Genomic DNA, 16,420 nt, shown 5'->3' with positions numbered 1-16,420 from the left:
TTCCGCTTGTGTACATTTCGGATTGTTCGAGTGTTTGAGATTAGCTGACCTTATGGTCACTAGGGTGATTTCAGATGCGCACACTCTGGCAAACAAAAGCGTAAACTTTTTCTCCCACTTTCTCTCTCCCTTTGCATGCCCCCAAGCAAACAGGAACGTGACCCTGATGGTTTCTGCTGCCCCAGTGTGGCAGAGTTCATCCCGGTCTCTCTCCATGAACTCACAAAAGCCTACGAAACGTGCTGCCACTCCCCCTGGCGGCTTTGATGGAGCTCAGGAAAGGCCCTTGTGTGCATCCACGGCCCCCATAAGGTCCTGTGTAATTAAGTGCATATGCTCGTTAGCAACCCGTCCTTCTCAGTATTCCCTCAACTTTGCATATACCTCTATCTTTATACCCCCCATCCCTCCTCCTTTCCCCGTGGTCTGTCAGATGAAGTGATTGCTTCTCTCTCCCACCCCCTCAGTGGTATTTAGCTATTCTCATTTGCATGTACATGCCCTTGCTGTGCGACCAGCGAGCCGCAGAGATTGATCAACAACACAGCGGCATGTTTTATTACATGTCATTCGGAGGCAGGAACCAGACGCAATGGACACACACGCACACACACACACATGCAATGTAAACAGTCCATCTTCATGAACATGTACACACAAAGACACAAGTGGATGTAAATCTGATGTATGCACCCATTTAAAGGGATACTGTTGAATTTTTTTTTCTTTTTTAAATAATTTGCTCACCCTTATATCATTCCAAATCTGTAGGACATTCTTTTTTTTCTGTGTAACACAAAAGAATCTCACAATGATGAACTGACTTTCACTGAACAGACAAAATCTGTTTGATCAAATATCTTCAATGTTCAACAGACTCTTTACAATCATTCGATTTTTGACCATCTACACAATGAATATGTCTATCAAAAACACATTCAAGGTCATGAACACCTGTCTTTTACGTTTGCATTTTATGGAAGTGAACGTATGCGTCATTCCACATCGACTATAAGGATCCGCATCCAATTCAGTGTAGCTGACTCAATAATTTGCAATCTGCCCAGATAAACTGTCGAATAAGCCCACAAATGGTGCCCTGAGATTCTTATCGAGTTTCTTTTCCTGAAGAAACAGTTTTTTAAGACTTTGGCAGAGCCGACTCTGCCGTTTCCTCGGCTTGAATGCATGATAGATATTAATATGCGCAAATGGTGGATGCAGTACAAAATGCTGGTAATGAAGTGAAGAGCTTGGGGCTCTTGTGGAGCTTAAGAGCAGGCGTGGGGGTGCCAGCACATGGTTAGCCATATGCCTCTGAGCAGTTAGCAGGCTCCTCTGGGAGGCCTTGGGGAGTGCTTGCTTGCTTTCCTTTCCTCTTATATTTTTAGAGACACGCTTTTGTTCTGATTCAGTCCCCTTAAATATATGAGCTGCCCTTCAACCTGATTTTACACTAGGGTTTGGGACTGATTAGTGAGTGCCGGTAAGCAGGTCTATGAGTAGTTGGAGTAACTTCTAATGGTGAGGGGATAGCAGCTCTGTTAGCTTTCTAGACTAGATGTGGGATGAAAGGGAGCAAGAGGTCATGGTTAGGAGATGTTTTTTTTGTTCAGCCTACAGCAGGTGCTCTGTCTCACTCTGTGTGGTCTACAGCACTGGTTTTGAGTCGGGACACATGTTTTACATTTGTCAACCTGGACCACAAAACCAGTCTTAAGTCGCTGGAGTATATTTGTAGCAATAGCCAAAAATACATTGTATGGGGCAAAATTATTGATTTTTATTTTAGGATATTAAGTAAAGATCATGTTCCATTAAGATATTTTATAAAATTTCCTACTGTAAATATATTAAAACAGAATTTTTGATCAGTGATATGCAATGCTAAGAACTTAATATGGATAACTTTAAAGGTGATTTTCTCAGTATTTACATTTTTTCGCACCCTCAGATTCCAGATTTTCAAATAGTTGTATCTCGGCCAAATATTGTCCTATACTAACAAACCATACACCAATGGAAAGCTTTCATGTGATGTATACATTTCAGTTTTGAAAAATGTACCCTTATGACTGGTGTTGTGGTCTAGGGTCCCATTTGGTATCATGTAGAGACCCTAAACAATATCATATTATTAATGTACCAAATAAATAAGCTTATATGTTCTTTTAGTTTGCATAGTTTTGTTCATAGTGAGAGGTCACACACATTGTCCTGCTCAGCCTAAAATACATTTGTGCCCCAAAAAATGCAAACAGACTGGACTCATAACCTGTGATGTCAAAAAACAAAGATATGGGAAGCAGGAACAAAAGTATATATAAACGCACATTTAAAACCACATATATCTGCGTGTATGTTACAAAACTTTATTTTTTTTTATTTTTGCAAATATACAGCTATAAATTCAGACTTTGTGAAAAAAAAGATGGCATATGATGCAAAACAGTAATTAGTATTTTAGTCCATTTCCAACACATTCTAACTTATGACGATAAAACAATTAAATATATGAAGAAGAAAAAAAACATAAAAGCACATGTACAGGATCAGCTGATCAAGATCCATAAACTGGCTCAAAACTGTATCTAGGGTCACGGGGTCATCCTTACTGCTGAGCCCTGCCAGCATCAGAACAGACCTGTGACACATTTTGAGTCACAACCCACCAGTTGAGAACCACTGCTTTATAAAGTACAGTACATGATTGACAGTGAAACAGAGAAGCAAGTGAGTCACTCACTGAAGACTCTGCTTGTCAAGAAGACATCTGGATGGAGAGATCTGTTGTTCTAGAGAGAGAGGGAGACAGAAAGAAAGAAATGAAGGGGGGAGGAAGCGAGAGGAATTGTTCTGCTTTTAGATCTCATTGTAGCCCACCAGCCTGGCTGAATCTCAGCAGTCCCCGAGGAGAGAGTGCGAGTAATCCGGGCTCTGTCTTCTCCTTACACAAACGCCAGGATCAGCGCTCCTCGCACAAGTAATTAGAAGATAATGGGCAGTAATGCGGCCCGATCTGTCCCCATTATCTGCTGGCACTGGCAGCACAGCGCCATCTGGTGCCTGATATGGACACAGCAGATCTTCAAAATTGGGCTTGGCATTAACTTAATCCAACCTCACCTTTCGTTTATTCATAAACCCTTTGAGGTCTGTGTGTGCGTGATTAGACAACACATAATTAAAGAAGATGGTCCTGCTGACTGCAAATTCGTGTGTGTGTGTGTGTATTTGTCTACCAGAAAACAATAATTAAAGATGATATCCCTTTGAAATGCCTTATTATGTATACGTGTGTGTGTAAATTAGTATGTTGCTGTATGTTTTGCTTCATTTAATTCAGTGACTAAAGGGAGCCAAGCAACTATTTTGATTTCTTTTGATTGTTTTAAAATATTTGTCACTATATGAGTGACAATAATGTATCCCATATCCCGAAGTACCAGTTTGGCCAGTACCAAGCTTAGTAATTCCCTGCATTTATTAAATCATTGTGTCAGTTAATGTCTTTGTTTTCAGAAACATCAAGAAGTCATCAAGAAGTCTCTTAAAGATTTACGAATCACCTCAGGAATAAGTATCCTGCTTTAATAATTTCTACAAAATCTAAGCATTCACTTCAATTGTACAAATATACATTTTAATGTACAATACAAAATGCTGGTTAAATTGGTGTAAGAGGGTAAGACGCCTCTGATGTTGTCTGTGGTTCAGCAAATTCCTTTACACGTCTGTGTGTCCTCGGCCTCAGTCTATTCTTTGTTAAGTTCACTCAAATTCTTGAATTGATTTTGCTTGACAATTCTCATAAGGCTGTGGTTCTTTTGGTTGGTTGTGCATCTTTTTCTTCCACACTTTTTCCTTCCACTCAACTTTCTGTTAACATGCTTGGATACAGCACTCTGTGAACAGCCAGCTTCTTTGGCAATGAATGTTTGTGGCTTACCCTCCTTGTGAAGGTTGTCAATTATTGTCTTCTGGACAACTGTCAGATCTGCAGTCTTCTCCATTTTGAAGGCTCAGGAAACCTTTGCAGATTAGCTGATTGGCATGTCACCATATTCTAATTTGTTGATATTTGGTGGGTTTTTGTTAAATGTGAGCCAAAATCATCACAATTAAAAGAACCAAATACTTAAACTACTTCAGTCTGTGTGCACTGAATTTATTTAATACACAAGTTTCACAATTTGAGTTGAATTATTGAAATAAATGAACTTTTCCACGTCATTCAAATTTATTTAGATGCACCTTTATATAAAACAGACACAAATAGCACCTGTTTAGTAGAATGACCCAGCATTTGGGATTGTATATCCAAGTTTACTCTGAGTTAAATATACAGATGTGTGGTTCTCCAGTAGCTGTTCTGGGCATTGATGTTTAGCCCACACCTGAAGCACCCCTCTCCTCTTACTGCCAGGTCAGGTGTTCACTTCTGCACCCAAAGCTGCTGAATGCCAACACCTATGTCTACGCTAAGAAAAAAACTGGCAGCGCTTTTAAAACCAGATACACTGATCCTTATCCTTTAGCCATTGCTTCCTAGACATGTTTATTGATTTATCATGTTTGGTCTTTCTGTGTTTTCTAGGTATTACAGGGTTAATGACATTGTTCATTTGTTTATATCTCACGCGCAATAATGAAATCCATGCATAAACTCACAGGCAGACTACACTTCAACTTCACGCTGACCCCTCCCGTTACTGATCTATAATAAAACAGATGATATGCAAATATAAACATAAACACCACAAATCAACACAAACTCGCACTGTTTTCCGCCGCATCCCCCTCCCACCCTCTGTCTCTCCATTCCACTAATTTGCTCTTGCAGCAAACCTGTCTCTTTATTGAGATGCTAACTCCCTTTATAAGCACCTAATCCTGTAGCACGGGGGATAATTTATAGGGCATTTACATGAGGAAGGCCAGCTAATTGGGAGCATGTGTCTGAGAAAGCCTGTACGACGCCCCTGCACTACAAATGAGCGTCTGCCTGCTCTGACATCATCTCTCTGCATCTTAATATCATTTACCTTCTTAAACGTCCCTCCATGCTATCCACCTGCCTCTATAAACTGCATTGTTAGCGCTTACCATGCCATTGTGAGGTTGAAACCCAAGCGTATCAGCTGGAGTCGGTTAGTTTGGTCCTTCTAGACCGCACTGATGTAGCAGACAGGTTGTCAGCTGACCTAGTTGCGAAGTGCACGTTTGTTTATACTGCCGTGCTTATTTTCTTTCTCTGACCCCAAAAGGTGGTCCGAAATAATTCACCGGCAGACAAAAGAAGAATAAGGGGGTGAAAGCTGAGTTCAGGACTGAATAATCTTCAGGTAGCAGCCGTAGTCATGATTAGGTGTGATATACGGGCACTTTAAACGAATGGCGCCGAAGCTCGGAAGCCCCCTCCCATTTGATTGAACACGTCCCTGCTCCGCACACAGATGTCACCTTTGGCTAAGTGCCACATGCGAGGCTGGAAAAGTGCAACTGAGAGGTGCACTACTTCACCTCTGAAGGGTTGACCCATGACCTCTGTGGCCGATGGGGGAAGTGTCCGGGTCGCCCTCCACCAGCTAAGTGGCCCTTTATGTGCCGCCGATTTCACCTGCTCTGTAACTCTCCTCTTCGCTCTCAACAGTGTCCTGCTCCGCTCTGAGAACCATCCCAGCCTTCTCCCTCATTTACATCAGCTCGTTCTTTATAGCTTCACGGTTATATATTGGGCTTTGTCTGGCTGTGCGTGTACCTGTACTGGTCCCAGCTGCTGCTCATTAATAACCTGGCCTGCCGCAGACGCGCAGAGAGAAATGGACGAGCTACTTACCATCCCGATAAAACACTCAGACGCTGTAAGCACAACAGTTCGGATACTCCATAACACAAAAAGAAAGGAAGGTGTTATTGTTATGTATTAAACTGAAAGTCTTTCTCTGTGTTTTTGACCAATCCTGTGGATAGTATAGGTGAAACTGAGTGTCCTAATGAGACGGCTTCTATTATAAGACGAGGAGAACAGCAGAGGGCCTGAAATCTGTTACCCCGATCGCTGCTTAGACAGCCAGAGGGGAATTAAAAGCATGGAAAAAGGATTTCTTTAGCACGCCTCATCAAAAGGGAATTAGCACGCTCCAGGAGGGGTGGCAGGAGAAGGCAACACAATGAAAGGATAAAGGGGCAAACAGCGGGATGAGCTGGTGTTCCACCTCTCAAGATTAGGCCAGCTTAAAGATTGAAAACACTGAACCTGAACTCCTCTGACAATGTAGTTTCTGTAAACTTTGCACAGTTTTGGCTAGATTACATTAGAGTATGGTCTAAGTCTTTTTTTAAACTGGCAAAGGCAGGGTCCAAAATTGACTCTTTGCCACACTGGCTAGTGCCGGATAAATTGCGAGAATTTATTTGCCTTAAATATTTAATTCTGGACACTTTTATTTTGGAATATTTTAAGCAAAATATATACATATTTTTTTTACAAATGAAAATCACTTATTTTCATTTTTTTTTTCCTAATATTTCTGACAGTCACATCAGATAATCGCAGGTCACTAAACTAGTGATAGAAAAAAAAAAAAGGTATCTTAGAACTTCAATTATTATAATGGTGCTAAATTGACCACTGAAATTGTCGAAGTTGTTAGGATGCTGTCTTTTTTCTTTGCTTTAGTTTTTGTTTTTGACTTAGACTTTGTAGTATGTTACACTTCTTTATGAAATTGCCAACCAGTGAGTTTCACCACTGTCACTTTTTACCCATTTGGTGCTTGGTGAGTGTCAGTTTTGGATCTTGTGCACAAGCATAGGATTGTTTAAAAAAAAAAAAAATTTACATAAGTAACATCATACTCTCTGATGTAATTAAATTTTAGGCATGTTTACACCAGTGAAAGAATATTTCACTTTAAAACACACCTAAAACCTAAACCTAAAAGTGAATGAGCAAATTATGATTCTTTTTTATAATCGTTACTCACCCGTTGCTTTAATAATTTGACTTAACATCAATGACAACCTCTAAAATGTATGAAGTTGTCAAGCTAAGTGTACCCTAATTTCAGGAGCCTAATTTCAGGGCTTAATTTCTCTCTAAAATAAAGTTTTCTCTTTAAGTGCTGAGAGAGTTAAATCCTTCAGTGTAACAGGAGTGGGAATCGAAAACCAGAAGTTTAAAGCTGCTCCTGAGATCCGCCTCAGGCATCTCAGTTCGACCCGAGGTGTTACATCAACAACAAAACCTTCGATTTCTTTCCCCTCACACCTTTCCCTCTTTATTTTCCCCTCTTTTTGTAACTCAACGTGGCACCTCTGTCTGATTTGATGAAGTGAGCTTTGAAGCATCCGGCGCAAGACGTGCAACAAGCAGCAAACAGCGTGTAAACTAATGTCAACAGAAGTCCTCGCCACTACTCCTCACCTTCACACTGATGAAACACGCTGAAATTGCACCTAGACTAAACAGACAAGCTCTGCTATGATTTGTAGTTCATCTTCATGATGTTACGTCATGGTTTTGGTGGTGTTTTCAGGACTAAAGAGGAGTTATATTGAGACATTATTGCATTCGTCTGACTTGAGTTGTTTTTTATTTGGTGTGTGTGGTGTTAAAGAAATCCACTCAAGAGTCAGCTCAGTGTGCTATGTTTCTCTTGCTCATTCAGAGCTCCAGAATAAATGAAAATGACTAGGAGCCACTGGCTCCAAAGATTTAAACTTTTAGGAGCCTGATGACTTTACAGGGTTGCTCTATAAAGGTGGTTGTTTAGAAGTGCTTCAGTTCATAGTTTTCCACTTTAGACAGCAGTCACTCTTTTTCTAGTTGTCTTTAGAATACATTTTAATGCTGGCATTCTAGTGATGCTGATTGTATAAGTACCATATCAACATCATTATGTTTTGTAAGAATATTTTTTGCCTGCTTGAAAAACATGTTCGCAACTAAAAGTCACTAAAGATTTTCCCTAATAATTATTCGACCTAACAAATAGACCACATTATGATAAACATTAACCAATCATTTTAACCAATGACCATTTATTTATTTAAACTTTTTTTTTTTAAATAACATTTATTACATTTATTCCTGGTTAAATGTTAAACAAGTTCCTGGTTCATTTCAAATCAGAAGTGACCTACCACTTTAAACAAATCGCAGTTAAGTAACACCTTTTCATAATTCACCAGCAATTTTGAGACAGTTTCATGTATATTTGAATTAAAAAACAACTGGTTTATAAGAGTTAGGTATTTGTTCATGAAGTGGACAATGCGGATCATGCTGTACATTATTGCATACGAGGAACTCTGGTGTGAACTTTAAAAGATGCAAATAATTAAGTAATTAATTTAATAATAAGCCACCAAGATATCTGATGAAAATTGATATTTACACAAACAAGGTTTTCAGACTAATTACATCTTTAGAGCACGTGCCAACGTTTCTATGAACAATGAATAAAGCGCAATCCCTGTTTTAAGAACAAATGACTCTTTAATGACTAGATTTTTAAATTATGGTTGCAAATGTGAATATCTAACCATTTATTCACAGTCTGGAGCCCTGTTATCTGAACTGAAGCTTCTGCTCAGGCTAAAATGAGGCTAAAATCCTGCTATTGATATAAATGCATTTTTAATTGTTTGTACTTGCAGAATGTTACATGCATTCTGCATTAGATATTCCCACTGGATATATTTGCAGTTTTTTTCCTCCACCCCCTTTTTCTGTACTCCAGTGGTGCACTATATCTTTCTCTCGTCCCCTTGCTTTGCCCTGACCAGAACATGCAGTATTGTGTCTTAATCAATGTTAGGCTAATTCCGACCTAGCAAAGTTGCATACTTCTACTTGTCCAGCTATGTGTCCCCATGCACCTTGTCCCAATCCACGTTCCCCCAACTGCACAAACGAACTGTGAGTGTCTTGTTGCAGTACTTAATACCCAGGGGCTTCCACCCCTGCCAAGGTACCACACTGTGAAACAACAAACCCCATCAGTAACCAGCACACTCTACAGTACGACCGCCCCACCCTGCTCGTGTAGATTCATCTCGTCTCCTCGCGCCTAGCCCTGATCATCACGGTCTGCATTACGGTGATTTATCGCTTCCCATACTGCGGAACGGCAATAGATCAAGCAAGCGGCGGGGGGCCTGGGGAGGTAGAGTGGGAACATGGGACGCAGGGGCCTGCAGAAAAACCCAACTATGATGAAGTGCTCTGTAATAAACAGCAGCACCCGGTAGTCACTCCAAACACCCTTAAAGCAGCTTCATTAGGCACGCCTCCGTTTGGCATGCCACAATGTTTTGTTGACCTGTGGTTTCTTGCACACTAAAACTTTTATATGCATGCAAAAAAAGTATTGTTAAATGATGTTTGTTTATCATGATCTTCAGTTCAGTTTTTCCATGTTTATTCAGAATATGTTTTTTCTTTTAAAGTACAGTATTGTGTTTATTGACTGTGGGAGAACTACTGTTGTCCACTTAGGCTTTCTTTACTGCAATGACTTGATTTGCATTCATTGACTCAGATGTGGATTCAGGACTCAGAACCCTGTGGGATTCTTGTCCCATTGCCCTGCTGTTTTCTTTGGCCTTTGCACCTAATGGCTAGTTCACACAATGCATAATGCAATTAAACCACATAAAAGTACTTGCTTTTTTTTCCTTGCTTTTTTTCAGATGCAGTCATGTTGTGTAGATTTTTGTTACTCTCTGAAAATGTATAAACAATAAAACAAATGAAAACAAAAATTGATACTTCTCCAATAAATGCACAATGCTCCAATAATTTCTTGTAATACACTTTATTTAAGCCCCTGCAAAAATGTAATATAAAAAATAATATATATGTATATATAGAAAAACAAAGTTCAAGCATTTACAAAAAAACTGTTAAGAACAATATAACTTTAACATCAGTTTGTAAAGCCACATATTTCAGAAAAGTTAAACCCGTATTGGTATAACCTCTGTTAGACAGAAACCTCAATGGCGCTCTCAGTGGACACCTGTTCTCTTTTACTGAGATGGAAGAGTCTTCAGCTTTTGACATGCTGTAAACTCTGATTACAGATGGGATTAGGTTATTTAAAATGTATTATGCGTATCCCATGACCGTATGGCTTGGTGAGAAAATCATCCACCTTGCGTACGGACTGTAAATTGAGAATAAAGAGGGGACCCCACATCTGTGTCTCAAAGGGACGGGATAAAAAAAGATCAGGAGAGGCGAAAGATGGTAGAGACCTGTACGTATGACATCGCCATTGTTAGTATGTGCGGATGAGGTGGCTCAGTTAAATTGCTAACAATGAGTGGAGCAGAAATCCCCCTCTTACAGGGGGCCAAAGGCACACAACACTATTATCATAGTCATTTAAATAAAGTAATCTCATTTTCTGCATCAGCTAAAGGGGGCGACCAAATTTACTGACGTGACTGTGTGCCGTGGCAGATGAAGTGGTAACGGCGTTGAGAAGGGGGGTGGAGGTTTGGGGTTGAGGGTCGTGTGGGATTATTACTCATGAACCTTTCTGTAGACATTTCCATCTTGTGATACTGTTAACCCTTGTGCACTGTTCGATTTCTGTGTACACCCTTTATGGAGCGGGTCAAACTGACCCTAATTGGATTCAATACAATTCCTCAAAAATCACACTACGAAAAACAACAAAGATTTAGGTACAAACCGTAAACTTTTATTATCAACATTTGTCAAATATTCCCCCCAAAATATATCTGAAGGTATGATTTAATGAAAATGTTTTTTGAACCATTTTTAAAGATGTTTTGTTTTGACAAAATTTGAAAATAAACAGTATGCTGACTTGTTTTGCATATACATTTTTTTTTTCTTTTTTTTCCTTAGAACATCATAACTGAACAATTAAATGTAGCTGTATAATGAAAATATTTATTTTTCTTAAGTTGCCTGTTTTGTAAACTCATTTCATAAATTCTAGAAGTTACATTAGACATGATGAGCACACAGCAAGTGTGTGCTTTTGGCATTTGAATTTCTTGCACTTCACACACATGGTGCTGGTGCTGCAGTCACGCTTGGATGGGCTCACCTCACATCTCTTCCATTTTTTTCCTATCATCTCCTGTTCACTCCTTTATTTTCTGTGGGTCTGACTACAAATGCACGTTTCTGCCCTCCATGTTCAGAATCTCTCTGGGTAGCTCAGGTTTGTCATTTGTAGTTTGCCATTAATTTTGAACACAATGATTTAGCTTTTTCAAGTGTGTTTGGTTAGGGTTAGAGCACTTTCAGATACACTTACACTTTAGAACTGGAGCTGATGCCTGACATACATGAAATATATATATTTTTTTATTTTGTGTCTGTACGGTTTCTTTTGAATGGCTGTCTATGAGGGTCAAACTGACCAACGAACATCACAAATGTAATATTATTTTTTCTTGCATATGTAAAAAAAAAAACTGCATGTTGAATCTTTGCATGCATGTCCATGATTATAAATGAGAAAAAAAAGTCACAAAATATCAATAAAAGAAAAAAGGTTTAATATTATTCCAGGTAGCTTGAAAAAATAAATGATAGGTAATTTTTATCATCTGTGGATTACAAAATATTTTTCTGTATTGAAATAAGTGTGGAAATCCGCTTTTTTTTTAGCTTCATAGAGTAGTAAAATAATAAAATAACAAAATATAACCAAGAAATGTTATTATTTTGGTTCAGTACAGTTTCCTTAGAGCATTAAAATATGCGGGTCAAATTGACCCGCGAACATCACGAACGTAATAGTAATTTTGTTTGTATATGTCAAAAAACACCAGCATGTTGAAACTTTGCATGCATGTTCATGATGATAAATGAGAAAAAGTCACAAAATATCAAAAAAAAAAAACAGGTTAACCAGTATTTCCAACAACTAGAAAATCCAAACGGGTCAAATTGACCCACAACATAACACAAGGGTTAAGGGGTGTTTCAATGTGTGTGTGTGTGTGTGTGTGTGTGTGTGAGAGAGAGAGAGAGAGAGAGAGAGAGAGAGAGAGAAAGAGTGGCACTGGGGTGTGAAGGCGTAATATCAGATCTGACAACAAAAGGATAGTGGAGGTGGAAAAAAAACAGCACAGATGCAAGCTGTTTCTATTCTTCCCCTCTTCCGGTCCAGTGGAAAAGTTGATGAAGTTTAAATGAAGCAGAATTAGGAGATCAAGCGGGCAGGCGCGTGCTGATACTATCCATAAGCCCTCTCCCACAGGATTCCATGGAGCCAGGAATTGAGCGCAGGCCAGCTGACTTGGATGAAATCGAGAGAAAGAGCGGGGAAAGATGGGAACGGAGGGCGAGCGAGGGTGATGGAAGGATGAAGCATTCTCTAAATGTGATAATCTCCAATCACCTCTAACATCAATTCTGTCAAGGCCTCGGTTAATGAGCTCACGGCTGCTCGAGCGTCGTGCCGCCCTCCCTCATCTCTCTGATTCCCCCACCCTTGCTATCATCACTGTTATTCTTTTCATTTAATCCTCCTCTCTTCAGCTGATTCGAGCAGGAGGGATGGGAGATGCCTATTATGCAGGCCTTACTGCTCTCGTCTATCTAAATGCTAACGATGTGAGCACCTTACAGAAGGAGAGACATGCATTCAGAAGAACGGGGGCTAATCTGATGATGACTTGAGCACTCTTCCGTTGCGTTTTATCAAATTATTTGTGAGGATGGAGGGAAGGCGGTGTGTTTTCTGACACTTTCTCTCAGAGGCCCCTGGCCCTCATCAACACGTTTGTTACCACTCGAGATATGCTGGACCTTTTGCTTTGGCCGATAACTTTTAATAACCACTGCTTAGATATTGATGGAAAATCATGAGTGTCTTTTATGCCTCTTGTCGTTTCTGCATGGACTTAGACGGGCAGAATTGATTGGCTGTAGTTGGTGTAGTGGGTTGGAAAGTTTGGGGTAAAAGCTTTGGGTCACCTTGCAACCAAAGCAGTTTTTTTTTCATTCAGGAGCCCAGTACTTGTACTACATAAAACACACACACACACAAAATCAAGGCCTCTGTCTGACCCCAAAAATGTGATATTTTCAAGCCTGAGAGCATGAGAATGAGATGAGAACTCCTTCTTCATAGCTTCATGCATACATTATGACTGTTATTTGTCTATTGTTTCAGCACACCACAACAAAGACCTATAGAGGAAAACGCATGTCCTTTGCTGTCCTTTATTGCTTTATTGCAAGTTTGGCTGTCCCTAGTGCACAATTCCTCCTCTCTACTGATTCTCCTGTATCAAGGCTGCGTTTGATTTCACACAGGCCAATGAAACAGCATGAGCTATCAATCTTTGTAATGCAATCGGTGGATGGTGCACCGTGTGTAAATGTTTGCACATGCATTCATCCAGACCTGCCGTCAAACCATTGAAAAAAGGCTCTATCCGGGGCAGCCAGGTCCCTCTCTCTCTATCCTTTCTCTCTCCCTCTCTCTCTCTCTCTTTCAGCAGCAGCATGGTATTGAGCCTGATGAGCATATTGTCTTTTACAGCTCATTGCATTTTTCATATAGGCTTTGCATTTTTGTTTTATCTACGCCAGCGCAAGGGGGGACAGCTGTGTGGGCCCTAGATCTTCTGCAACTGACAGAGAACTAATTTCACTGGAAGAGACGGATCAGGATGTAGAGTGTTTTTTGTTTTTTTAACCGTGCTACCTGCGGGATCTGATACAATCAGATCTCTCTGCCTTCGAAAAACCTCACCCAGATAACTGGAATAACAAACAGAAAAGCTGATCTGTGTCAACAGAGACTATGGATTTGTGCAATATTTTACAATGTGTTAGACCCAGATTCAGACAACACACACAATTTAGAAGATAACTTGAAGAACTGCATCTATCTTAAGTAGCTTATGTACCTTTAAGGTACATACATAAAGGAATGAAAAAAAGAACACTATGGAACAGCCGGCGAATAAATAAATGAATACACTGAACTGCAACTATCAATGCTATAAATGCACTGTTTTTCAATTAAAAAAAAAAAAAAAAAAACATATACACTTTTTGTTAATACATATTCAGATTAATTGCAGTGAACTGCAATAACTCTATGAATATGTTGTTATATACATATATTACATAACATACTATATTATAGATATATTATTAAAAATAACATGACTAATTGTCATAAAAAAATTTGCACTTAGCAAAATAACTGTTTACTTCAACTGCAATAAAACATACAGTAACATTCACTTGTTACACAACTCTACTGAAAGCCTTATATTTTATTAGTTATGAAAGCACAATAATTGCAGATCATCTTTTTAATCCAGTGCCATCAATTTAAGTCACAAATGACCAAAAGATTTAAAATAAAATAAAAAAGTCTCATTTGTTTGATGTTCAATGCCTCCCTCTTGTGTGTTAACAGTGCATTGCAGTTTGAATGGTGCATTTGGGATGCTTGTACTATCATGTTAGTTCACCTGTCCTTTCATTTACTGAGCACTTTCTGCCCTGCGGAACTCATGAAGATGGATGACGCAACCGGGATTTGTTTACATCAACATCATGGACCTGAATAGTTTTCCTGCTTCCTGAAAAAAAAAAGCATTTTGCACTACATATGAACAATGTGAATTGTGTATTACATCTATAGAAAGCATGTTTTGGCATGATGATTCTGCAGTCTCCAGTGAACCGAGTTCAGCAGCCTGTGAACAGCAGATGGTTTTCTATGCACTATTTAGAAACATTTATAGACCGTAGAACCTTGGCGGGATTCTGTCAGCAATCATTAAGGTGGTACAAGACAAAAACAGAGAAGACTGCGATTTACTGAGGAAGAAAGAGAAAGAGAGAGCTCAAGTGAGAAACTGAGAGCAGTAATGCATCAGGCAGGTTTTGTAACTCATCCTCTGTGACTACATGGAGCTCAAGAAAAATCTTTAGCTCTGAAGGAAAAGGTCAAATCCGAGGTAGATGCTGGTGAGGGGAGAGCATTTTTTTCACACATGAGAAGGCAGCGTAAGGCCCTGACAGGCTGCTAGCAGTCAGTGATGTGCTCTTCTCCCAGCTTGGTGCTTTGTCAATGTGCTGTGACTAAGCCAGGGGGGTCCCATATCCTCTCTCCTTAGCCTAATTAAAAGAGGATTAGCCACCATGGAGTCCCAGACCACTCCAGCGAGCAGTGCATCCGTTCCCATTACTTTCTCAGGATAATCGCACCTCTAGGAACGACAGGAATGGTGAGAGGGGCTGTCTGGATTGACGCCCAGGAAATGAAGGGCGTGAGATGAATGACTGTAAGCTTCGGTCACTTTGACCATGAGAACAGGAGCACAACTCATCCACACACTGCTACATCTTCTCAAAGGCCTGGCTTGCATGCATGTTGAGTGTAGTAAAAAAAAAATTAAAAAAAAAAAACTGTACTGTTTGTCACAACATACAATGTACTTCAGAATAAATGAACACCAATTTGTTTTATAGAGGTGCTTTTCTAACAAAAAAGAGACAACAACATCTGTGGAATGCTCATCTGGAAAATAGCAACATGTACATGCATTTACATTATACACAAAGGGTACGCTATATTAATTAATTATAAAAATAGAATCAAATTAAAGATTTTTAATAAAAAATAGTGGGTACACCAATACAATTGAGATTAAATTATGCCATGTGCTCATGCCTTAAATCTTTATGCTTTGGTCATATTTTCACAGTACAATTCAAGTTTCTCCACAATGGAGTAGAACTACAAAATATTAAAATGTAGAAAAATCATAAGGAAATCATTACGATAAATTACATGTACTTTGTTTGTATGGGACCCTATGTGTGCCTTAGTCTAATATGATACATTGAGAAATGGATTAATAAACAGTAAGTACATTAAGAAATCAGAAGAAGTTCTTTTGAAATTTCTCAAATAATCCTGAAAAACATGCATCACAGTTTCCACACAAAAATAAAATAAAAGAATACTGGGCAGCATTGACAATAATTAGAAATGTTTCTTGAGCAGCAAATCAACCTATTATAATAATTTCTGAAGGATCATGTTAAAACGAAGACTGGAGTACTAACAGCTGCTGAAAATTCAGCTTTGCTTCACAGGAATATATTAATATAGAAAAATTTAATATTATTTCAAAATATTAGTTTTTACTGTGTTTTTAGTCAAATAAATTTAGCCTTGGTGGGCATAATACTAAAAAAAATCTTTTTTTTTTTTTTTTTTTTTTTTTTTACTTATTGCCTTTTGAATTATCTGTTGCCCTAATATTTTTTTTTTACAGAGAATAAATTGTTTGGTTTTATGAAATTAGTATTTTTAACTGCACAGGAGTAATTTGTCTATTTCATATGTTGTTGTTTAATTGATAAATAATAATTAGTTTAATATAT

The sequence above is a fragment of the Carassius auratus genome, chromosome 46 (genome assembly GCF_003368295.1).
Source record: "Carassius auratus strain Wakin chromosome 46, ASM336829v1, whole genome shotgun sequence".
In the NCBI taxonomy this organism is placed as follows: domain Eukaryota; kingdom Metazoa; phylum Chordata; class Actinopteri; order Cypriniformes; family Cyprinidae; genus Carassius; species Carassius auratus.
Note: the sequence above shows the minus strand (reverse complement) of the source record.